Source organism: Paroedura picta, chromosome 13 (assembly GCF_049243985.1).
Source record: "Paroedura picta isolate Pp20150507F chromosome 13, Ppicta_v3.0, whole genome shotgun sequence".
Taxonomy (NCBI): domain Eukaryota; kingdom Metazoa; phylum Chordata; class Lepidosauria; order Squamata; family Gekkonidae; genus Paroedura; species Paroedura picta.
This window is the reverse complement of record NC_135381.1, coordinates 40,887,656-40,913,159: the sequence shown is the minus strand read 5'-3', so window position 1 is coordinate 40,913,159 and position 25,504 is coordinate 40,887,656.

Below are 25,504 nucleotides of genomic sequence, written 5' to 3'. Positions count from 1 at the left end.
GCTTTTTCTCCCCCCCCCCCCACCATGGAAAAAGCCATCCCGGGGCCCGGGCAGCCCGAGTACAGGCTCAGCAAGCCAGCGAGCGGCCTGACCGGGCCCTGGGGAGGCTTTATTTGTCCCCCTCGCCCCTCTTCTGTCCTTGGCTCGGCTGCCGCCTACCTCTCTGCTACGCGGCGAGGGAGGAAATGGCGGGGGTCGGGCCAATGCAGCTGGCGTTGGAGGCTTTGCGCCTCCCGATTCGTCAGTCTACCAGCAAGGGACCAATCATGAGCCGCACTGCGCGCAGCTCGCAATTGGTCCCTTGTCGCCAGACTGACAATTGCCTGCCGATTCGTGCCTGCCGATTGGGCCCTCCGATTGTCAGTCTGGGGGAAGATGATTCTATGATTCTATGAGCTATAAGAAGCTAGGCATTTTCTTGTTTAGTATCCTCGTTTCCCTGCCCTGGTAGTTCTAGTAAAATACTTTATTATACTTTAATACTGTCATGCCTGGTCTCATCATTTATCTTAACTCTGCTACTTGAAAATACAAAATATCTAGCAGATAGAATCATATAATCATAGAGTTGGAAGGGATCTCCTTGGTCATCTAGTCCAACCCCCTGCACTATGCAGGACACTCACATCCCTATCACTCATCCACTGTCACCTGCCACCCCCTTGAGCCTTCACAGAATCAGCCTCTCCGTCTGATGGCTCTCCAGCCTCTGCTTAAAGATCTCCAAAGATGGAGAACCCACCACCTCCCGAGGAAGCCTGTTCCACTGAGAAACCACTCTAACTGGCAGGAACTTCTTCCAGATGTTGAGACAGAATTTCTTTTACATTAATTTCATCCCATGGGTTCTGGTCTGTCCCTCCAGGGCAAGAGAAAACAACTCTGCTCCATCCTCTATACGGCACCCTTTTAAATACTTGAAGATGGTTATCAGATCCCCTCTTAGTTGTCTCCTCTCCAGGCTAAACAGACCAAACTCCCCCAGTCTCCAAACCCCTCACCATCTTTGTTGCCCTCCTCTGGACACATTCCAGTTTGTCAACATCCCTCTTCAATTGGGGTGCCAAAAACTGAACACAGGACTCCAAGTGAGGCCGAACCAGAGCAGAGTAAAGCGGTAGCATCACCTCCCGTGATCTGGACATGATACTCCATTTGATACAGCCCCAAATCCCATGTGCCTTTTTAGCCACTGAGTCACACTGCTGACTCATGTTCAATGTATGGTCTACTAAGACTCCTAGATCCTTTTCGCACTTAGTACTGCCAAGACAAGTTTCCCCCTCTGATTTCCATGTTCTATTTGTCCATTGGTAGAGGGTGATAGGCTGAGTTCTGCAAAAGAAATTTTAAGCTTGCTAGCCCCAGGTTGGGAACCCTGAAGATATGAGGAGTGGATCCTGGGGAGGGACCTCAGTGGAGCATAATGACATGGAGTCTACCCTCCAGAGCAGCCAGGGGAGCCAATCTTTGTTGTCTGGTGATCTTGCCTTCCTATAGACCAGTGGTCCCCAACCTTTTTATCACTGGGGATCGGCCAATGCTTGACAATTTTACTGAGGCCCAGGGTGGGGAGTAGTCTTTTGCCAAGGGACGTTGCTGCTGCCCCCTGAGCCCCTGCCCCACTTGTTTTCCAGCTGGCGCCCCTGACTTCTGCCACACACTGGGGGGCGCTGCCAGCAGCAGTTGCACGGTGCCATGCCGAGGGGGAGCTCCAGCCATGGTGGCTGCTGGAAAGCACCAAAGATGAGCCAGCGGCTGAATGGCAGGGCAGCCCCCGAGGCAGCAGGAGGATGAGGAGGAGCTACGGCCCGGTACCAACTAATCCATGGACCGGTACTGGTCCTTGGACTGGGGGTTGGGGACAACTGCTATAGAGACCTTGTGAAATTTTAAAATATTCAGGAACCATTAATTAACCAATCCAAACCAAATTATTTTTGCCAGCCATTTGAAGACACAAAGGAGCAGCCAGAATTGACTCAAATCCAACCCCATTCGATCTTTCAAAAGCTTATACCCCCCAAATTCTTGTTGATTGATAAGATACTAAAGGGCTCAAAGAAGTAAAATCTAGCCTTTCTATTGCAAAATATCTTTTCAGGAAGACCTAAACTTTGACAAGCTCAGGTCCATTTTGCTATTGGTTATCATTCATATGAGAACCTCTTGTGGCGCAGAGTGGTAAGGCAGCAGACATGCAGTCTGAAAGCTCTGCCCATGAGGCTGGGAGTTCGAACCCAGCAGCCGGCTCAAGGTTGACTCAGCCTTCCATCCTTCCGAGGTCGGTAAAATGAGTAACCAGCTTGCTGGGGGGTAAACGGTAATGACTGGGGAAGGCACTGGCAAACCACCCCGTATTGAGTCTGCCAAGAAAACGCTAGAGGGCGTCACCCCAAGGGTCAGACATGACGAGGTGCTTTCACAGGGGATACCTTTACCTTTACTTTTATCATTCATATGCAGGCAAAATCTTTGTTTTGCTTTTGTATTGTTGCAAGTACTTGTTGGAAATTATTTTTGGAAACTGGTGGCTCATAAATGTTTTTTAAAATTAAAAACTGGAAGAGATGTCATTGCACCAAGGCGACACTGTATGATTCACGTAAAGTGACATGAAAACTGGCATGACAACTCCAATTTGGGGTTTTGCCAGAAATTATGTCTGGAGCCCCTTTAATTTTGACGGCTGAAGCCCCTTCAATTTCCCCTTGTCTGGCCTGTTAAGCAAGGGCAGAGAACAACCCCGGCTCCTCCCATACAAGAAATAAAAGCACAGAATTTGTGCAGGAGACCCCAAATTCAGAACTGCAGCAGATTCACCCAGCACCTTCAAGAATGAATTATATTGTATACATTATAGAAAACTCTGACAGTTTTATAGACAGGAAGCTCCAAGAATGAACATTTAGGGGGGATTCTAGGAGACTCTGTAAGCATGTGGCAGGAACAGGAGCACACAACCCATTGCTTTGGATGACTCTGTAAGCAGGCCTGATACAGATCAAGGTCGTGCACTGAAGAAGCCCCAGGCATCCAGTTTGCTTCCTTGTATCAGATCACTTAACTCTTAGCCAGAGGGAGACCTTGGTAACATTTCAGGTTCGCTATGGGTATATCATGGAAGTAATATTATTAGAGAATCTGCTTCCACTTTTAAGCTTTTATTAAAACATCACTATTCAGCATTCTTAATATTGGCTAGATCAACAGGAAATTATACCATCCATCATTGTTATATAGATAATTAAAGGAGAGTAATTAAGTGAGTCCATAAAAGTATCTTACCCCCAGAATACCTAGGTAACAGGCAAAGAGTGCATGCTGACAGGAAGCTCTTGAACCATTCAGGTTCTCACTGTCCCACTGGATAAATATGGATTCAAATGGGTGGCCGCGTTGGTCTGAAGTAGCACAATAAAATCAGAGTCCAGGAGCACCTTTAAGACCAACAAAGATTTATCAAGGCGTAAGCTTTCGAGGGCAAGCACTCTTCGTCAGACTATGATCTTCTTACATTACATGATATAAAAACTATATATATAAAAAACTATATATAAAGAAGCTAGATAATCTCTCTCATGTAAGAAGATCATAGTCTGGCGAAGAGTACTTGCATTCGAAAGCTCATGCCTTGAATAAATCTTTGTTGGTCTTAAAGGTGCTCCTGGACTCTGAGTTTATAGGGTCAGCTCTGGTTAGGGCTTTAAAAAAAAAGTGTCTATACAACCTGCCTTTCCTTCCAATGCAGACCCAGAGAATCATAAGGAATTCAGTGTTCTTAACCATTCAACAGAAAGTTCGGCACCAACTCAGAGGGACTGTTGAGAGGCTTGTTTTTGCCTCCCTGAGCAAGCTGTCTTGGTACTTGGGGAAATTGTTGCGAACATTAAAAGACGGGATGTGAACCTGGCTGCGGGGGATGGGCAGGTTGGGGAAGAAATGCATAAGTGTGTAAATCAGGGGTAGTCAAACTGCGGCCCTCCAGATGTCCATGGACTACAATTCCCAGGACCCCCCTGCCAGCATTCGCTGGCAGGGGGCTCCTGGGAATTGTAGTCCATGGGCATCTGGAGGGCCGCAGTTTGACTACCCCTGGTGTAAATGATCTATGTGTGGAGCCATTGTGTCTGACAAATTCAATTGAGTCCGTCATGCATCATTTCCCACCATGTTATTGATAGAGACTTTGCAGTATTGAATTTTAATTATTCAGCACGTATCGATCCTCCAACAATTTGGCAAGAATGATTTTTAAGACGTCCCACTCTCCCACCCTTCCCCAAGCAGCAGCAGCAGCAGCAGCTATTACTTAATTGTAAATCTCACCCTGCCTTCAGACAAAAAGTTAGGCTTACACCCCAACGCACAGATTTTGCAGCTTTCCATGGGCAAGCCCCCTCATGTGTAATTCACAGCGATGGGGAGGGAGGGGGCGGTAAAGTCTGGCAATGCCCTTTTAATTTCTACGGGAAGAAAATATTGCCTGATCCAGAATGCACTGGGGCCAAATCCACACTTTGTCTTATTCATTGGATGATTATGGTACAAAAGGCCAGATCTTGAGCACATCTGCTAGGAGACGATCTCTCCTCCAGTTAGCTCAGTTGAAAACAATTGGCTAGGAGTTGGATGCTCAATGGACCCAGGTGTAGTCTGCACAGGGCTTTCTACCCAGTCCCAGTCTGAAGAAATCCCTGCCATCTACACTTAATTCGATTTCCATTTTAATTTTGGGCGCTTTACATTTTCCCTCTGCAATATGCATGATTGATCCGAAGTGACCCTACCTTTCCCCGGTGATATCCAGAAGTGGATATAACCCTCGATATTTGAAAAATTGCCATCAGTAAGTGTGCAGATTTCTGTTTTTTGTGAATTAACTTCCTTCTCCGTGCCTGGTAGCAAAGCAGTCTTCCCTGATTGGCCAGGGCCTTAGTTCAAAGACTTCCTGGGTCCCAGTTGCAAGGCTTGACTGCACTCCAGAAGCCCTAAATTCTCTCAGCAGAGATGTGCCTCTTGGATTTATTCCCCCCTCCTCTGCTGTCTCCAATCCTCCCCCCCCCCAATCATTCCAGAAAAGAAAGAAAGAGATTCATGCTGCGTTTGGCTCCCTTCTTCACTCTGAGCTTCCCCAATCAAGTCCAGAACACTTTCTGTTTCAATGGGGGGGGGGAGGAATAGAGGAAGACCCGAGTTCAAATTGATCTGAATTCAGCAGAATCCACAATGGAAAAAAACAAATCTGGGATTTTCTGCACACAAAGTAGATGCTCAACCACTGTGCCACAGTCCCTCCCTCTCCCCAGGGAAAATTAAGCACCTGGTGAAGGAGATTAATCCATCTTCCTCTCACTTCAGTAATCCATTGTGAATTGATATAGTTCTCTTTAAAACATTAAATTACATCTCTGAAGGGAAATAATCACAGATATCTAAAAGTTTTTGGATGTTCGTTCCAGTAACCAAGAAATGAAGTCTATTTTGGTGGAGAATTAACTGAAGGAAGCCTTGCCATTCTCCACCACCAGCACTCCCACCACCCCACAAACTTTATTTATTTATGTGCATTCCAGTGTTCGGATGTTCTCTAAACAAGGAGCAATGAAGGCTAACAAAAGCATCACACAATCTAAGACACCCTTCCCACCATCCTTCGTTCAAGCACTGCCTAGGAACAAAGACACACAGCCCAGATCTGCTCATGCCAAGGGCGAAGGGGATTCACCATTTAGCCCACCAGTGAGTTGCTGAACTAACATCCTGTCATTTATTCCAGCTTTCCCTTTTCCCTTGTGTTCTCACATGGCACATGAGAGCCCGGAGAAGCACTCCGATTTGCACATTATTCTGCACATGAGCACCATACAAAGGACATTTATTCTGATAATGGCTCAGAATTCCACCACCACCCCCAGTAACTATTTCTTCATAATGACAATTGGCACAAGATAGAAAGGCATTTAACTGAGCAAGGATTGTGCTGATCAGACCATCTGCCAAATGAAAGCTCTCAGGGGTTGTACTCCTAGGAGTCAATAAATGCTAACTTGGGAGTCTCTTTTTTCCTGAGCCACATAAGCGTTGAACATTTATGATACAGAAATAAAGGATATGATGGGTGACAAAACAGCCTCAAACAGTCTGAAAGGCCAGGGCATCAAATCCAAAAGGGCGAGAGTCAAATACTCAGAATATAATACTGTCCTTCTACTGTTTGCAGCGTAATCTGATTTTTTTTCCTTCTAGGCTGATTCCGCACGGGCGGAAAAGGCTGAGAGGATGGTCATATGGAAACGGGGAAAATCCACATGATGCAGCCACTGGACAGGCCTCCCCCCAGGCCTGCCATGGATCAGGCCCTCATTTGCCCCGGGCTAAGAGAACATGGATTCTTCAGAGTTCTCTTAACTGCTGTGGGTGCCAACAGGCCATGGCCCATAGCAGGCCCATGTAGAGAGGGAAGAGCCAGGCCTTCTAAGCCGGGCTCCTCCCTGCCCTACGATGGCTCAGACGAGGCAAAGAATGCCCCAGTCAGATTCGTGGAAATTTGCTGCACCATGGGGCAGAACAGGGCATTCAGTTCCACACAATCCCACCTTCCTGGGAAAAAATATCCCCCCCCTCCCCCTGCCATGCAGAACTATTCTGCCACAGCTTTGTTTCCTGGGGGGACACATTTTGGCGCTGGAGCCGATCCAGCACTGAAATGTGTCCCCTGAGGGGACACCGTAAAATGTGGAGCTTTATGTTCTACAGCACCACACTCCCGGCGGCATGGAAAAGTCAGTAGACTGGTTTTGACAGGGAGAATGCCAGTGGTATTGCAGAGTTTTCAAAAAGAAATAATATTTCAGTTAACCATTAAGCAACGCAGGAACAGCGGAATAAAACAAGTGAAGGATACTTGTTGAAACGAGCTGTACAACAGGTGGAGGATGGACTTGATGGCTTCTGGAGGAGAAAAGGATAGTATAAAAACAAACGGAGCTACAGTAGTTAGGTCCACTATTACCGTATTTGCCGGCGTATAAGACGATTGGCCGTATAAGACGACCCCCCAACATTTCCACTCAAAATACAGTACTATAGGCCACTATGGGCAGCTATGTCTATCCCAACTGAAGGGCACCCGGCGTATAGGATGACCCCCCCACTTGGAGGCATGTTTTTCAGGGGAAAAAAGTAGTCTTATATGCCAGCAAATACTGTATATATTATATATGATATATGATATATGATATATTATCCTTAACACGCCCGCAGTGCGGGCACCGCGGATTAAATAAAGCGCTAAGCGCTTTGGGGGAGGAGTTAGAGTGGGCTTTGTCCATGATGAGGAAGGGGCCTGATTGGCCCCTTCCTCTGGACAGACTATCGGCCGGGCCAATGAGCAGGCGCTTTGCGCCTGCCGATTGGCCCGGCCGATTCCCGGCCTTCCTACAAGGAAGCAACTGTGAGCCGCGTGGAGCGCGGCTCACAGTTGCTTCCTTGCCACCGGCCTGATATGCTTTGCGCCTCTCGCTGTGTCAGGCCACCGGCCAAGGCAACCCCCGGCAGTCGTATGGAGCGCGGCTGCCGGGGGCTGCCTTCCCTAGCGCCCGCTGCATTAGTCGCAGCGGGCTTGATTATTAGTATATTATATATTATATATTGCCTTTGATTGTGTGGAGCACAACAAATTGTGGCAAGTTCTTAAAGAGATGGGAATACCAGAGCATCTTATCTGTCTCTTGAGAAACCTATATGCAGGTCAAGAAGCAACAGTGAGAACCGGGCATGGAATCATTGATTGGTTCAGAATTGAGAAAGGAGTTCGGCAAGGCTGTATACTGTCACCTTGCCTATTTAACTTGTATGCGGAGCACATCATGAGAAAGGCGGGGTTAGATGAGTCACATATTGGGATCAAGATTGCACGGAGAAATCCCCCTCACTGGCAGTCTTCAAGCAAAGGTTGGATACACATTTTTCTTGGATGCTTTGGGCTGATCCTGCGTTGAGCAGGGGGTTGGACTAGATGGCCTGTATGGCCCCTTCCAACTCTATGATTCTGTGGTTCTGTTATTTTTAGTGTTATTACAGCAGTTAAAAAATATCTATGAAGTAATATTTTTTCTTTCTGCATGGTGCAAAGTCTCTTGCTGCAGAACTCCTTCCTGTCTCTTAGGTTTACCCCTATTTCATGGCCCTACTTATAAGCATTCATCAACCACATTTGGTATCATTAAGAACCAATTCCATTCACAAAAGCAGCTGGTCCTTTCTGTTAAAATAGGAGAAGATATATATTAGGCACAGTTGGAAGAAATGTGAAAAAAAATTATGTTATTATGCCAAGGAGGCCCCTTCTGACAGAGAAAGCCTCCCCTGCTTACAATTTGAGTGTGTTGGCTTGGTTGCAAGTTTAAGAACAGTTGAAGCCTCTGCTACCAGACTGAATTAGCTTTCCAAAGCCAAACGGAAAAAAAAGGCTAGCAGGAACCCTCTTTTCTCTTTGTTCTATTTCTGTTTTTCCCCCCAAAAAGTTTAAATGGGACTATTAGAATATATATCGTCACAGGTCTCTGCTGAGAGGCGGATGGATTTTTGAACGTGGCAGACATTTAATGAGAAGTTTAATGTGGTGATGCTGACACTGGGAAGGCCATTAAAAGGAGAGAATGAGAATTTTAAAAGGTGGGGGATAGATACAGGACACCTGAGAACCAGCCAAGATGACATCCATGACCTTTTACAAAGAGACGGTACTGTAAGGAGAGGAGAAGGGATCCTACTTTCAGGGCTTTGTTGCAGCAACCGTAGAAAAGAGCAAGAGTTCATCCGTAGCTCCTTCCAGACTGGCAGGATTTGTGACAAGGTGGGTGTTTTCGTGTGTCACTGCTGCCTTCTTAAGATGTCTAAAGGGAGCAGTGACTCACAAAAACTCATCCCTGACACAGATTTGGTTAGTCTCGAAGGTGCTACGGCCTTTCCCCCCTGACGGCTACACCCAGATTAACACCACTGCTCATCTCATGCAGCGATAGGACGGTCTATATTGGCTTGTAAAAAGTGAGAGTAGCTGTATTTATACACAGACATACATTAAATGTAGCTGCAGCAAGCAAGCAGAGCTGGTGATCTGATTAAAGAACAGCAGATGGGGTGTGCGTCTGACCTCTTTCCTCCTCTTTCCTCAAGCAAAAACCAGCCCCCGAGTTTTTACGGGCTCTAGGTGAGAAAAAATAAAAGCAAGACACAGATACATATGCATTTAAACCCTTCTATGTATCAAAGATCAGCTTGAGAGGGGTGATTTATACCTGGAAAATAACAATCAAATGGATCAAATTAACACTTCCCACAATTAGTAAAAAAAATAATAAATTAAACAAAGAAAGTAGGGACAGAGGTCAATCTTGGATCTGCTGATGTGATACCAACCTTGTAGCCGATAATATGCTCCACATTCCCCACCTTATACGTTTTTAACAGTGATGTCTTTAACAGCCGCCCCCAAGTGTCACTCATGGGCCAAATCATGGCGGTGCTAATAACCAGCCAGGCTGGAGACTCATCGCAGAGTTGGAATCTGATGCCTAAACGTTTGTACGGGAAAATGGGGATGCAAAAGGCTAGATTTGTATCTGTTTTGGACATTGCAGGAAAGGATTCTGTGAGCCACCGAGGGGTAGTAAAACAGAAAAAATAAAATCCCTTGACAGAAGTCCATTTTGATAGGTCTATCCTGGCTGAATACGTCACACTATTTAGCTTACAAGTCCCCCCAGATTACGTTCACACACACTGCTCCACAGAAGTGTATCTCCCACCCACTCTGCGTACTTCCCCTTTTTGTGACCCAATCTTATCACAACTCAGATGCTAAGCAAGGTTGGCCTTTGTTAGTGTTTGGATGGGAGACCAGCTAGAACAAGGGTAGTCAAACTGCGGCCCTCCAGATGTCCATGGACTACAATTCCCATGAGCCCCTGCCAGCATTCACTGGCAGGGGCTCATGGGAATTGTAGTCCATGGACATCTGGAGGGCCACAGTTTGACTACCCCTGAGCTAGAATATTGAGGGTTGCTTCACAGGGGCAGGTAATGGCCAACCACCTCTGAACGTCTCTTGATGGAGGTCCCCTCGCAGTTTCTACTGGGCTAACACTTACCACCCCCTCCTGCCCGGTTCTTGCCGAATCAATACCTCAAATGCTCTTTCAGGTAAGAAGCATGTTGGGAGATCAACTCGAGAATCTCCAGTCACGCAACTTCAAGTGTTGTTTGAACTTGAGATTCTTGCCATTCATAGTTAAAGCCATTAAGTATGTTTTGAATGTTGAAAACAGTCACTTCAAAAATAGCTGTTATCGAGTGCAGCTTCTGTCACTCCTTTGGGTAGGTTGCAAATACGTTTGCTGTGTTTTGTTGACAACCTCGAGGTGCTAAACTGCTGAACCCAATTATAGTTCTCCATTAGTTTCTTTTCTGTTTCCTGTAGCCCACACTCTTCCTGCCTCTCTCAAGGTTTCCAGACTAACAAGGAGAGTCTTTAGCAGAGCCACTCTGCAGGGATTTGGGGACAAAAGGGAGCTGTCTGGTCTGCCCATGAAGAAGGCGGTGAATCAATGACAACCTTCCAAGGCATGTAAGTGAACCATCATCTTGTGATTTCAGAGGGCACACATGGCATTGAAAGAGTTCAAATAGGTAAAGGACTGGGAAACTAGGCTGCTTAAAGAACTAAGTAGTTTTTTTTAAAGAGAAGCAAGCTGTATATAAACTAGGGGCCAAGCCCAAAGGGGCTTACAATCACCTTCCCTTTCCTGTCCCCACAACAAACACCCTGTGGGGTGGGTGAGGCTGAGAGAGCCCTGAGATTTCTGCTCAGTCAGAACAGCTTTATCAGGGCTGTGGCGAGCCCAAGGTCACCCAGCTGGCTGCATGTGGAGGAGGAGCAGGGAATCAAATCCGGCTTGTCAGATTAGAAGCTGCTACTCTTAACTACTACACCAAGTTGGCTCTCTAACTTTCTCACGAGAATATCCTGGGGGATCTTATCAAAGGCCTTACTAAAATCAAGTTGTAGTATATCCACTACATTTCCTGCATCTACTAAACTAGTCATGTTATCAAAAAAAAAGAAAGAAAGAAAAAAAATAAGATTTGTCTGGCAGGACTTTTACTTTTATTAAGCACATCATTATCCTCTATGTGCTTGCACATTGCCTGTTCAATGATCTATTTCCTGGTACCAATATTAAACTCACTGCTTGGTAGCTGTTGGGGACTTCTTCCCCCTTCTTTCTAAAAATGGAGACCATATTTGCCCCCTTCCACTCCACTCCACACTCCACTCCACTGGAACGTCCTTTATTCTCCAGAATTTCTCAAAGGAAATTGCTAAGTGTTCTGAGACTTCCTCTGCTCATTCTTTCAACTCTCCTGGATATAATTCATCAGGCCCTGGAGATTTCATTTCATTTGAGGTAGCCAAATATTTCTGCACAACCTTTTAATCAAGTCTATAATATGTCCCTTCCTCAGTATTTTCTACTTCATTTCCCCCCAGCTGGATATCTTTTTCCTCACGAGAAAACACCAAAACGTAATAGGTATTAAACACTTCTGCCTTGTCATCGTTGCTTGTTATCATGACATCATCTCTATAGAACCAAAAAACCACTTCCTTATTTTTCTTTGTGTTATTTTTTTAACTCCCCTGGCAAGCATGTGTTCATTCTGGCCTTTTAAAACCATCTCCCTAAATTTTATTCTATCTAACAGCAGTGTTCAACTCAGTTGATAATGGGATGCTTGTCCAGCACCTAGCTGACAGGGCCTGTTAAACGGAGCTCTTCTGCCTGTTCTTTGGTTGAGGTGGGGTTCCTAAGATCAGTGGGCCCCCTCAAGCTACACTATGTCATTGAGCAAACCTCCTCTGATGGTTGACTGTGGGGGTGGGGGAGGAGGGACTTTGCTATCTTGATGTTTTGACTGGGGTGGTTGATTTTAGGGGAGGGGTTTTAATGGGATATGCTTTTATGTAACCCACCTTGCACTTTGGAAAAAGGCAGGCTATAAATTGACTAAATTACAACAACAACAACAACAACAATTATTATTATTATTATTATTATTATTATTTTATTATTATTATTGTTGTTGTTGTTATTATTATTATTATTTTTGTGGTGGGTGTTAGTGTGGTTCACTGTACATGCTTCCTATATCATTTGTTCATTTGGTACATTTATAGTCTGCTTTTCTCAGTATCACATCTTTTTTCAAAAAGTAATGAAGGCAGTAAAAAGGTAAAGGTAAAGGTATCCCCTGTGCAAGCACCGAGTCATGTCTGACCCTTGGGGTGACGCCCTCCAGCGTTTTCATGGCAGACTCAATATGGGGTGGTTTGCCAGTGCCTTCCCCAGTCATTACCGTTTACCCCCTAGCAAGCTGGGTACTTAAATGAAGGCAGTACACTATCATTAAAACTGGATTACAGAATTAAGGAACAATGAAACAAACAAGCAAAAACATATAGTATGTAAAACAAAGAATGCAATAAAGTTGGGTTGCCAGATGAGAACCCAATATAAATAATTGTGGAATGCATAAAATAAACAATGCAGTGACTAATTCCCCCCACTCCCCAGATATTAAAACTATGACTCTGACCTCTTCATGAAAAGGCTATCCTGAACAATTCCAGTTGAACTGAATCAAATAGAGCATCTCACTTTGCACAGACATGCAGAGCATTGTTTTTCATGCGAACAAGTGGCCTCGTGAACAATCAGGTATTCCAAGGAAATGTGATACAGTCAGGAATGATACTGCTTGGTGAGAACATGGGCTAACTCTTCTGGTTGGAGGACCTGTGTGCATGTCAGACATGTATCTATTGATTCTCCTATTATTCTTCCCTCTTCCCACGAGGGCTACTCTACATTGCCTACATCGAGGGGAAATGTTATCAGCAAGGTAGGAGGACCCTGCAGATTCCCGACCTAAATGCTTTGTGCAGGCCCGAGTTCCTTCCCATCATGAAAATCCATCCTACAACCCAGAGTCCTGGTCACCTCCTCTGATTTGGCAAGGGTCACCTGGTCAGCAGCACTCAGCCTCCAAGCTTACATTAGACCAAGGCTGATTCTGCACTCTTTGTTTTTTCTGTTATGGATCCTGGTGAATTCAGATTGATTTGAACGTGGGTCATCCTCTACCCCCCCCCCCCAATTGAAACAGGAAGTGTTCTGCACATGGTTAGGGAAGCTCAGAAGGGGGGGGGGGAGCCAGGCACAGCAGGAGCCTCTTTCTTTTCTTGAATGGAGGGGGGGGGGGGAAGGATTGGATACAGCAGAGGGGAGGGGCTGAGTTTCAGGCAACTCTGCTCAAACCATTAGAAATTTGCAATCATTTCCTTCATCACTGGGTGATCCTGGACCAGTCACACTTTCTCAGCTGAATCTATCTCTCAGGTTTGTCAGTGTGGGGGATAAAAAAGATGATAGGAGGACAATGTAAGTCACTTTGGGTCCCCGTGGGACCACCACAGGGAGAGGAGGTCAGTAGGGCTGCCAAGGAGGATGAGAACAGAGGCTTGGACAGGCTGCACCAGCCCTTTTTGCCCCAAGGCTGTCCTAACTGCCATGTCCAACTGTAAATTGCCTCAGAACCCTGACAGAGCTGGCAGAAGGCTGCAGAGTGCTCTCCTCCCCTCCCTTCAGGCCTGCTGCGAAGGAGCCTCTGACAGGCCCTGAATGAGGGGAGGGAGGTATTTCAGAGAGCAACGCGGGGGAACCTGAGGGGGGGGGCTTTAAGTTGGTTGACAGGGAGGCCACAGAAAAGCCCCTTCTCGCTTAAAATATTGCTCTGGCCAGGGGTTAGACACAGCCAAGCCATGTGTCTTTCTTCTTTGCAACTCTCTGCAGATTTGAGGCCTACTGCACAACGTTATTCTGCAGACGAAACTGGTTCTTTTGTCTCCTGTTTCATCTGCACAACAACCCTGTGCAGTAGGCCTCAAGTCTTTCAATTCAACAACAACCTGTGTGGGAGGCCTTAAATGTTTATTCTCTACCTCTACCCTGTCCAAAGTAGCCCTTAGGCACTGCTAAGGTTGCTCTCTCTTATTGTTGCTAACGCTGATTGTGTTTTACGGAAGCTTTTGTTCTCGGCTCACCACCTTGGGAGACAAGAGATAAAATAGGCACTAAGCTTTTCTGCTTTCTCTGCATCTTCCGTTAGAGTTTGTCCATCCGCACCCAACAGTGGGCCTATTGCCTCCTTTACTTTATGTTTGCTCCTCACATAACTGAAAAATCTTTTCTTGTTACAATGGGCTTCCCTGGCTAATCTTAGCTCACTCTCAGCTTTGGCCTTTCTGATGATTGATCTACAGTGCCTAGTAACCTGTAGGTACTCTTCTTTAGAGCTCTGTCCTTCCCTCCATTTCCTGAACATTTTCCTTTTCTTTCTTAGTTCCGCTTGAAGTTCTCTGTTCATCCAAATAGGCTTCTTAGAGCTCCTGCAGTGTTTTCGTCTTTCTGGGATAGTCATTGATTGAGCATGCAATAGCTCTTGTTTGAGTAGCGGCCACCCTTCACATGCTCCCTTCCCTTCCAGCATTCTCGTCTATGGTATGACACTCATCATGTCTCTGAGTTTATTAAAGTTTGCCCTACGAAAATCCAACATCCGCGTCTGGCTACAAGCTTCCTTGGCTCCCCATCTCAAAAGGAATTCTATGAGGACATGGTCACTTCCCCCTAGGGTCCCCACCTCCTTCACCTCATCCACCAACTCTTGCCTGTTGGTCAGTATTAAGTCCAGTATGGCTGAACCTCTTGTGGGTTCATCTACCATTTGATAAATGAAATTGTCAGAAAGGCAGGTCAGAAAGTTGCATGACTGAGGAGATTGCTTTGAGATTCCTTTGGGTAGTAAACAACAGGGTACAAAAATCCGTTCTTCTTCTAAGGAGCAACCATGAAAGAAGCATGTGGGCACATAACATTTTATCACCAGTGAAAGAATTGGAAAGAAGTGTGTATTAGGGCAGAGGGGCATTTTGGTGTCTGTGGCCTAATTAGTACAAGAAGAGAAATGACACAGAACAGGGGGGAATTGGTTACCATGTAATCTTCCCCTAAGAAGAATCTCCAGTCTGACTTTCCCTTCACATATCTGAAGACATGGCTCTGGAAAGCTCATCTCTAACCACTATGCCACAATTCCCAAAGGTCAGTCCTCTCCCACACTCAACGAATATTCCAAACCACAGGTTATTGACACCCATCTCTCCACCCCCATGCCCTCATTTGCCACCATGCCACCACAACCTCCCACACAACACACACATTCAATGCCATGCCCTTACAGACTGGAAAACACCTCCCCCTTCCTCTTCCCACTGCCAAGCTCTAGTGCCCATAGTATTCTTGGATACAACAGGCTATGCCCTAGCAGTACTATAAAAAATTTAAAAGATCTGACAACATAAACACTTTAAGATGGTACATTCAATATTTAAAACATAATTTAAGTTGCCAGTGACAAATGGCTCTTTGTACTTTCGAAATTGAATCAGAGAGAAATTACAGAATCACAGAATCATAGAGTTATTTTTGCCCACTTTTTTTGCCCATCATCCTGTTCCTATTCTCCTTTACACCGATGACGTAGTATTACTTTCCAGAACAGCAGTAGGACTCAAAAGAATGCTAAGGAGGCTTAGCAGCTACTGTAAAGAAGAACAACTCCAGGTAAACTACCAAAAGACAAAGGCCATGGTGTTCGGCAAGGGGACAAAACCAAACATCTGGAAACTAGACAACTATAAAATGGAAGAAGTCGGTAAGTTCAAGAACCTGGGAGTGGCATTACAATTTTCATGTGCCAGGAGTGCTCACTTTCAATATGCGGCTGAGCAAGTCCAGAGATCGGATAACAACACTGTCAAATTCTATCGAACCAGGGGAAGATATCTTGTGCCAGCTGCCCTAGAGCTCTACAGAGCCAAGACACTTTCCCAGCTGCTATATGGCTCCTTTTCAGGAGCCCCGACCTCTAGTGTTATGCTACTAGAAAGGGTGCAGTCAACATTTCTAAGGAAGATCATCCAGCTCCCCAAATGCATTTTAAATGCCAGAGTGAGATTGGAAACAGGTATGCAAAGTGTGGAAGATAAGATCTATATGCTATCGATCCTCTATTGTCTGAAGTTACCTATGACCCAAAGCGATTGTCTGCTTTGATCTTAAGAGACAACTTTCAGTCAATTTGGCTAAAAACCGTGAAGTGCAAACTATCACAGCTCGGCTTTATGAAGCAACAGCTAGCCAACTTACATCAAGATCAAGCTAAATCCATAATTAAACAAAGGGCCAAGGTTGGCAAAGTGATCTAGCCAAAACACCAGAGTTTCTGTGTCCAGATAGGATCCGATACAAGTTTGTTCCAGCCCCATTTCTGTCAGACCTAGAATTTAACACACATAGAAGGGCCTTCGCCCAAGCGAGATGTGTTGGAGGGGCGTGACAAAAAACAAAAAACAAACCTTGCTCTGTCCTTGTGCCAGCAGATGGATAGAGTCAGATGAACATGTTCCCCGTTTATGATACCATCAGATGCAACATTATTCAGCTAATTTTGAACACCTACCAAAGATCTTCCCCGATGGAGAAAGTCAATGTGCTGCTTCAAGATGAAGACAGGCAAATAACTCTCTGCACAGCTAAATTTTGCACTGCCGGCATTAAATTGCGTACTATGTATGCGGATCAGAGGTTCAGCCATACTGGACTTAATACTGACCAACAGGCAAGAGTTGGTGGATGAGGTGAAGGAGGTGGGGACCCTAGGGGGAAGTGACCATGTCCTCATAGAATTCCTTTTGAGATGGGGGGGGGCAAGGAAGCTTGTAGCCAGATGCAGATGTTGGATTTTCATAGGGCGACTTTAATAAACTCAGAGACATGATAATAATAATAATAATAATAATAATAATAATAATAATAATAATAATAATAATAATAATAATAATAATAATAATAATAATAATAATAAGATTTATAGCCCGCCACTCCCTTGCGGCTTGTGGCAGGTAACAATATCACAAATCCCCATTAAAACCCCATAAAAACAATAATAACATTGCCAATATTACCGGCATGGCAAGAATGGCAGCTCAACTTCCCCCCCTCCCTCCCACTACTAGCGGGTGGAGAGGAGGTCCTGATGATGTTTTGCTTCGGGTCCAGAACCCAAATCCCCGGGGGAGGCATAGATCTATTATCAGCCCCGGGCTCAACCATAAACCTGGCGGAAGAGCTCCGTCTTGCAGGCCCTGCAGAACGTTGAAAGATCCCGCAGGGTCCGCAGCTCTCCCGGGAGCTCATTCCACCAGGTCGGGGCCAGGACCGAAAAGGCCCTGGCCCTGGTCGTGGCCAGGCGTGCTTCCCTAGGGCCTGGAACGACCAACAGGTTTTCACCCGCAGAGCGCAAGGCCCTGCAAGGGGCATAGGGCAATAGGCGGTCCCTCAGGTATGTGGGTCCCAACTCGTGTAAAGCCTTGAAGGTTAGAACCAGAACCTTGAACCGGATCCAGGCAGCAATTGGCAACCAGTGCAGCTGCCTCAGCACTGGCTGGATGTGGGCCCTCCAAGATGTGCCAGTGAGGACCCTAGCAGCTGCGTTTTGCACTAGCTGAAGTTTCCGGATCAAGGACAAGGGAAGGCCCGCGTAGAGCGAGTTACAGAAATCTATTCTGGAGGTGACCGTTGCATGGATCACTGTGGCTAAGTGTTCGGGGGACAGGTAGGGCGCTAGTAGTCAGGCCTGGCGAAGGTGGAAAAACGCCTGGCCCGCTACTTTTTTGACCTGCGTCTCCAAAGTCAGGGAGGCGTCAATGGTCACACCCAAGTTCCTGGCCTGGGAGTTGCGTCCCTGCCAGGGTGGGTAAGCGCGCTTCCTGGTCCTGCCCCCTACGTCCCAGCCACAGGAGGGGTTGAGGGGTTGGAGGGGTTGAGTTTCAGGCGACTCTACTCGAACCATTCTGTCACTGCTTCCAAACATCTGGCGAATGGTTCCGGGGGGGAGTCCGGGCGGCCATCCATGAGGAGATAGAGCTGGGTGTCATCAGCGTACTGGTGGCAACCCAGTCCAAAACTCTGTACCAGCTGGGCCAGAGGGCGCATAAAGATGTTGAATAATGTGGGGGAGAGGACCGTGCCCTGAGGGACCCCACAAGGGAGTCTATAGGAACGCGAGAACTCATCTCCCACTGCAACCCTCTGGGTCCGGTCCTGGAGAAAGGAGCGTATCCAGTGTAACGCTGTGCCCTGTATCCCTGTGCCGGCAAGGCGGTGGACCAACAGCTTGTGGTCCACGATGTCGAAAGCGGCCGACAGGTCCAGAAGAACCAGCACTGCTGACCCGCCCTTATCCAGCTGGCGACGGAGGTCATCCAACAGGGTGACCAGCACCGTCTCCACCCCGTGGCCAGGTCAAATGCCAGACTGATATGGATTGAGTGCCGAAGTTTCTTCCAAGAATGCCAGGAGCTGGTCTGCTGCAGCCCTTTCAACCATCTTGCCCAGGAACGCCAATTGCAACACTGGGCGATAGCTGTCGGGGTCCCGCGGATCCAGCGTAGATTTCTTCAGGAGAGGGTGAACCACTGCCCCCTTCAGCTGCTCAGGGAACTCCCTGGACTCCAGGGAGAGGTTGATAATATCCCTGAGCTGGCCTCCTATCTTCTGGCCGCCTCCTTTGAGGAGCCATGATGGACAGGGGTCAAGGGGGCAAGTGGTCGCCCTAGTGATGAGTGTCATACCATGGACGAGAATGCTGGAAGGGAGCATGTGAAGGGTGGGCGCTACTCAAACAAGAGCTATTGCATGCTCAATCCATGACAATCCCAGAAAAACGAAAACACTGCAGGAGCTCTAAGAAGCCTATTTGGATGAACAGAGAACTTCAAGAGGAACTAAGAAAGAAAAGGGAAATGTTCAGGAAATGGAGGGAAGGACAGAGCTCTAAAGAAGAGTACCTACAGGTTACTAGGCACTGTAGAACAATAATCAGAAAGGCCAAAGTTGAGAGGGAGCCAAGATTGGCCAGGGAAGCCCATTGTAAGAAGAAAAGATTTTTCAGTTATGTGAGGAGCAAACATAAAGTAAAGGAGGCAATAGGCCCACTGTTGGGTGCAGATGGACAAACTCTAACGGAAGATGCAGAGAAAGCAGAAAGGCTCAGCGCCTATTTTGCATCTGTTTTTTCCCCATAGGTCAAAGGGTTTAGGCACATCTAGAGATGGCAGCAGCCAAGGGATAGTGTCTGGGTGGCAGGTTGACAATGGGCAAATGAGAACAAGATGCAATTTAATATAAGTGTTAAGTTCTGCATCTGGGTCAGAAAAAATGAAAAGCCTGCCTACTGGGGATATGCTTCTAAGTAACACTGTGTATGAACGAGACCTTAGGTTATTTGTGGATTGTAAGTTAAACATGATCAGGCAGTGTGATGGAGCGGTAAAAAAGACAAATGCCATTTTGGGCTGTATCAACAGGGGCATTACGTCAAAATCACAAGATGTCATAGTCCCATTGTATACGGAACTGGTCAGACCACACCTGGAGTACTGTGTGCAGTTCTGGAGGCCTCACTTCAAGAAGGACATAGATAAAATTGAAAGGGTACAGAGGAGAGTGACGAAGATGATCTGGGGCCAAAGGGACCAAGCCCTATGAAGATAGGTTGAGGGATTTGGGAATGTTCAGCCTGGAGAAAAGGAGGTTGAGAGGGGACATGATAGCCCTCTTTAAGTATTTGAAAGGTTGTCACTTGGAGGAAGGCAGGATGCTGTTCCCGCTGGCTGCAGAGGAAATGACACGCAATAATGAATCATAGAATCATAGAATCATAGAATCATAGAGTTGGAAGGGGCCATACAGGCCATCTAGTCCAACCCCCTGCTCAACGCAGGATTAGCCCTAAGCATCCTAAAGCATCCAAGAAAAGTGTGTATCCAACCTTTGCTTGAAGACTTCCAGTGAGGGGGAGCTCACTACCTCCTTAGGCAGCCTATTCCACTGCTGAACTACTCTGACTGTGAAAAACTTTTTCCTGATATTTAGCCTATATCGTTGTACTTGAAGTTTAAACCCATTACTGCGTGTCCTCTCCTCTGCAGCCAGCAGAAATAGCATCCTGCCCTCCTCCAAGTGACAACCTTTCAAATACTTAAAGAGGGCTATCAGTGGATTTGAACTCATCCAGTGCAGCTAAATGCCTCTCGACAACCTCTCTATCCATGTTAACCTGCCACCCAGACACTGTCCTTTGGCTACTGCCATCTCTAGATGTGCCTAAACACTTTGACCTGTGGGAAAAAAACAGATGTAAAATAGGCACTAAGCCTTTCTGCTTTCTCTGCATCTTTTGTTAGAGTTTGTCCATCCGCACCCAACAGTGGGCCTATTGCCTCCTTTACTTTACGTTTGCTCCTCACATAACTGAAAAATCTTTTCTTGTTACAATGGGCTTCCCTGGCCAATCTTAGCTCACTCTCAGCTTTGGCCTTTCTGATGATTGATCTACAGTGCCTAGTAACCTGAAGGTACTCTTCTTTAGAGCTCTGTCCTTCCCTCCATTTCCTGAACATTTTCCTTTTCTTTCTTAGTTCCTCTTGAAGTTCTCTGTTCATCCAAATAGGCTTCTTAGAGCTCCTGCAGTGTTTTCGTCTTTCTGGGATAGTCATTGATTGAGCATGCAATAGCTCCTGTTTGAGTAGCGGCCACCGTTCACATGCTCCCTTCCCTTCCAGCATTCTCGTCCATGGTATGACACTCATCATGTCTCTGAGTTTATTAAAGTTTGCCCAACGAAAATCCAACATCCGCGTCTGGCTACAAGCTTCCTTGGCTCCCCATCTCAAAAGGAATTCTATGAGGACATGGTCACTTCCCCCTAGGGTCCCTACCTCCTTCACCTCATCCACCAACTCTTGCCTGTTGGTCAGTATTAAGTCCAGTATGGCTGAACCTCTTGTGGGTTCATCTACCATTTGATAAATGAAATTGTCAGCCAGGCAGGTCAGAAAGTTGCATGACTGAGGACGCTTCGCAGAGTTTGTTTCCCAGCACACATCTGGGAAATCCAAGTCACCCATTATGACAAGGTCCTGCTGTTTGGATATTTTCTCAAGCTGCTCACAAAGTGCAGCATCCACATCCTCTCGTTGGTCAGGCGGTCGGTAGCAGACACCAACCACCACACATGGGTTTAAACCTCAAGTACAATGATATAGGCTAGACATCAGGAAAAAAAATCACAGTCAGAGTAGTTCAGCAGTGGAATAGGCTGCCTAAGGAGGTGGTGAGCTCCCCCTCACTGGAAGTCTTCAAGCAAAGGTTGGATACACACTTTTCTTGGATCCTTATGATGCTTTGGACTGATCCTGCATTGAGCAGGGGGTTGGACTAGATGGCCTGTATGGCCCCTTCCAACTCTATGATTCTATGTTTCTATGATGGGCTAAACTAGGTTAATGAAATTCCTTGTCCTGGAAAGATTTAATTATACCCTTTATGTAAATGTTAAACAAATTAGGAGCTAAGATGCAGCCTTGTCTAACTCCTTTGGTGATATTAATGGGATTGGTAAGATGACCTTGGTTATTGCATCTAACCCTGATTGTTGTGCCTTGGTGTATTAATTTAATAAGGGCAAGAAGCCGTCAATCAATAGAGGAGTTCTCTAATTTCTTCCAGAGGCGAGATCTAGAGATTGAATCGAAGGCAGATTTAAAATCAACAAATATGGCACAGAAAGCAGATTTTGCGGAGATGCATTTTTCTGCTAGGTGTTGAATAGTCAAGCAGTGATTGATGGTGGAGGCACCTTCTCTGAAACCCTCTTGTTCAGCCCCTATCAGCCCTTCCTGCTCGATCCAACTTGAGAACTTCTCTAGTAGATGTTTAGCGTATAACTTGCTGGGGATATTCGATAGGCTTATAGGGCGATAGTTTGCTGGGTCACTTTGTTTGCCAGTCTTATAAAAGGATACAACCACCACTGTCATCCAACTGCTAGGAATATGACCTGAGGAATTAATAAATGTAAAAAGAGTTGCTAATAGTGGGATCCACCATTCTTCATTATTCTTTAGAAGTTTAGGCGGGTTCTCATCCAGTCCCAGGGCTTTGCCTCCCTTTAACTGATTAATAAGTGATTTTACTTCATTTTGAGTGACTGGGGGCCACTCTGGAAGCCCCTCCAGTGTGCTTAGTTGGTTCATTTCTGAAGAATCATTATAAAGGTTTTGAAAGTGAGTGACCCACTTTTGTGGGGGGATGCATAGTTCAGTAGGCGTCCTGCCACTTGATTTCACCCCCGATGTCAGCTTCCAAAAGAGAGTGTTCTTGTTCCTCACAGACTGAATTAAAGGACCGCCAGAGCTCGAGGCTGTATTTTTTCTTTTTCCAAGCTAATAGGTTTTTATACTTTTTCTTGAGATTTAAAATGTGTCAAGGCTCAATATTCAAAGATCCAGCTTCCTTTTCAGTATAATGTTTGTAAGCAGCTGTCAGATCTTTCTTCGATTTGATACAGTCCTTATCGAACCAAGGTTTACCAAAATAGCCCATTGTCTGACTGTGGGGTGTTTTCTCGGGTCAGGACAGACTTCAACTTGTCAATGAGTTCAGCATACAAGGAAAGAGGGTTCTGGCAAGAACGAGGCACTAGAAACCTCTTCCGCAGTTCCTTTCAGTTGTCCGAGACTAACATTTTTTTTACCGAATCATCTAGTTGAGGAGATCATCTTATCCGACATCCAGTCTGTTCCGTTAGAGCAATTTGGGGGAAGTATGCAGGTTCATATTGGAAGTGTTGGTCAGGGGGAGAGAAATGAAGGAGAAGAGGGAGGTGATCCCCTTCTAAGTAAGGAAGCATTTGAAAGTCACTGACTGACCTGCCGAAAATTGCATCGGTCAGCATATAGTCAAGAGTGCTGGCTCTTGTTCCTGCCAAGTATGTAAATTCTCCAGGATGGTCTCCGAGTGTTGACCCCTTTAATTCAAATAGATTTAATTTATGAGCCATTGAGGCAAGTTGTACTCCTGCTTGGTTTGACCGTTTATCTTTAGAGGCACGGGCAAGGAAGTGGCTTACTGGGCCCTCTTCATTACCGACCCAAGTTATTTTAGGTTTGGTACGTAAAGTTTGATCATTTGGGCCAATACGTGCATTTAGATCCCCGATGACCAGGACCCTCTCTCTCCCTCCCCTCCCTTTATTTCTTTCTCTCTCTTTCTCTCCCTCCCTCCTTCTCTGAATAGTCCTTTGTGTTAAAAAGAAATCCACCTCCATGCAACTGGGAAACACAACGGGGAGATTGACCCTCTCTTTGCTGGATTTGCTAACTTTCCCTTGTGGCCTGTAAGAATGCATGAATCAGGACTGGATCAGACCCATGGTCCATCTAGTCCAGTGTCCTGTTGGCACACAGTGGCCAACCAGTTGCCTTGGAGGGCTGACAAACAGGGCGTAAAGTCCACGAAATGCCGGATCACCCACTGTGAAATTCAAGGTGGTCAGGAGCAAATGGAGCCCACTGCACCTGTCAGTTCCGTCTGGCCAGGTGATGCTTCAGCCCTGGCAGGGTCACCTGTTCAGACTGCGTGAGTCATAAAGGGAAAGGCAGCTTTGCCACTTTTCTCTGTCAACAACAAATCTCATCATTCTGGACCAGCAGTACACTGCATGCAACACATATTTCAAATTCGGTTAATCTCCAAATAATTCAAAGATCAGAGAGTTTATTCAACCATCAAGATAGGCCAGGTTGTCTCACTGTGTACTCATGGGAGGGAAAGGAGAGGGAGGGAAGGAAGGAAGGGAGAAAAAAGAGAATCAAATATTGGAATCGGCAAAAGCAGCATCAGGTCTCTTTTTGTTTGTTTTGTTTTGTTCATTTTAAATTGTTTTTTAGACCACACAAATGCTCTGGGAAGATATTTTTTAAAGATAGGCAAGAGTCTGTTTTAGAACTTTATTTTGTGCATTATTCAAGCTGCAATGAAAACATTGGAATGAGCAATAAGTCTCGTCCTCAGGTTGCCATCTCCAGGCCAGGGCATTTCTGGAGATTTGGGACTGGAGTTTGGGGAGTCCAGGGAGGGGCGTCAGCAGAGTATATTGCTGTGGAATCTGCCTTACAAATCAGCCATTTTCTCCATGGGAACTGATCTTTGTCATCTGAAGGGCAATTGTCATTCCAGTTGGTCTGCAAGGTTGGACATCTTCCCTCTCCCTCTTTCTGACCATTTACCCTTTTTGTAGGGAGGAGAGATATGTGCTGCTTGTGTCACTTTCATTTTAAATGGTTTGTGCATACTGCAAAGTGTCTAGCAGACAAAGGGCTCTGGTTGAAATCAGCTCGGAAGAAGATGCCCTTCTGACTCTTGAACACCCAGTCTTCAACGTGTTTTAGAATGCTGATTCCATTTATCTTCATTACGTCTGTTTGGAGTGTGTCATTATTATTCTGACTTTCCACTACCGCTCTTTACAGCCATTTTCAGTGTGACAATTTCCCTTTATGGGGACGCACCTGCCATTCTGCAATGAAAGCTGGAAATGGGAACGGGTTGGCTGACGCATTTGGTTGTCAGGTTAACGACTCCCTTTAATGTCTGGTCTATTTATGTGTTCAAGGGGTGAACAGAAGGTTGAGGCCAGACAGAAAGGAGTCCAAATGAGACAGAATTTGCAGCACAGGGATGACTCGGAGATGGAACATTATGGAATCTGAGAAGAAACACATTATTAGGACTAATAATTAGGCTAACCTTTGCATCTCACGGAATGATCTAGTTTTGTTCCCAAAATGGAACTAGTGCCTTAGTAGCCCCTCCATTGGTCCATTTTTTGAACAACAAATTTTGTAAAGTTTTGTATCTGGGCAGTTGAATGCAGCTTTCAGTTCATGCATCTCTGACCCACTCCTCCAAATCACTAAGATATGTTGATGATCTTCACCCCTTCCATGGTTCAGAGGATGTTAACTAATTACCTTTGTATCTTGCTCTTTCTCCAAGGTGTACAGGATAGCCTCCTGTCCTCCCAACTGTTGGCAGAGTTTAAATATGCATAGGAGGGAAAACACCAACAGGTTAAAGAATAGTTTTATTAAGGAGAGAAACAATGTGGTAAATAAGAGAGGAGAAAAAGAGAGTGTCTTAACTATCTAACTGACTAACATTCTAGAGGGAAAACACACTGATACTCAAAGGAGTGGGAAGTCCCCTACTGCAGTGGTCCCCAATCCCCGGTCCGGGGACTGGTGCCGGTCCGCGGATCAGTTGGTACCGGTCCGCGACTCCTCCTCGTCCTCCTTTGTGGCTGCTGTCTCAGGGACTGCCCTGCCACTCTGCCGCCGGCTTACCTTTGGTGCTCTCCGTTGGCCGCCATGGCTGGGGCTCCCCCTTGGCATGGCACGGCACAGCTGCTG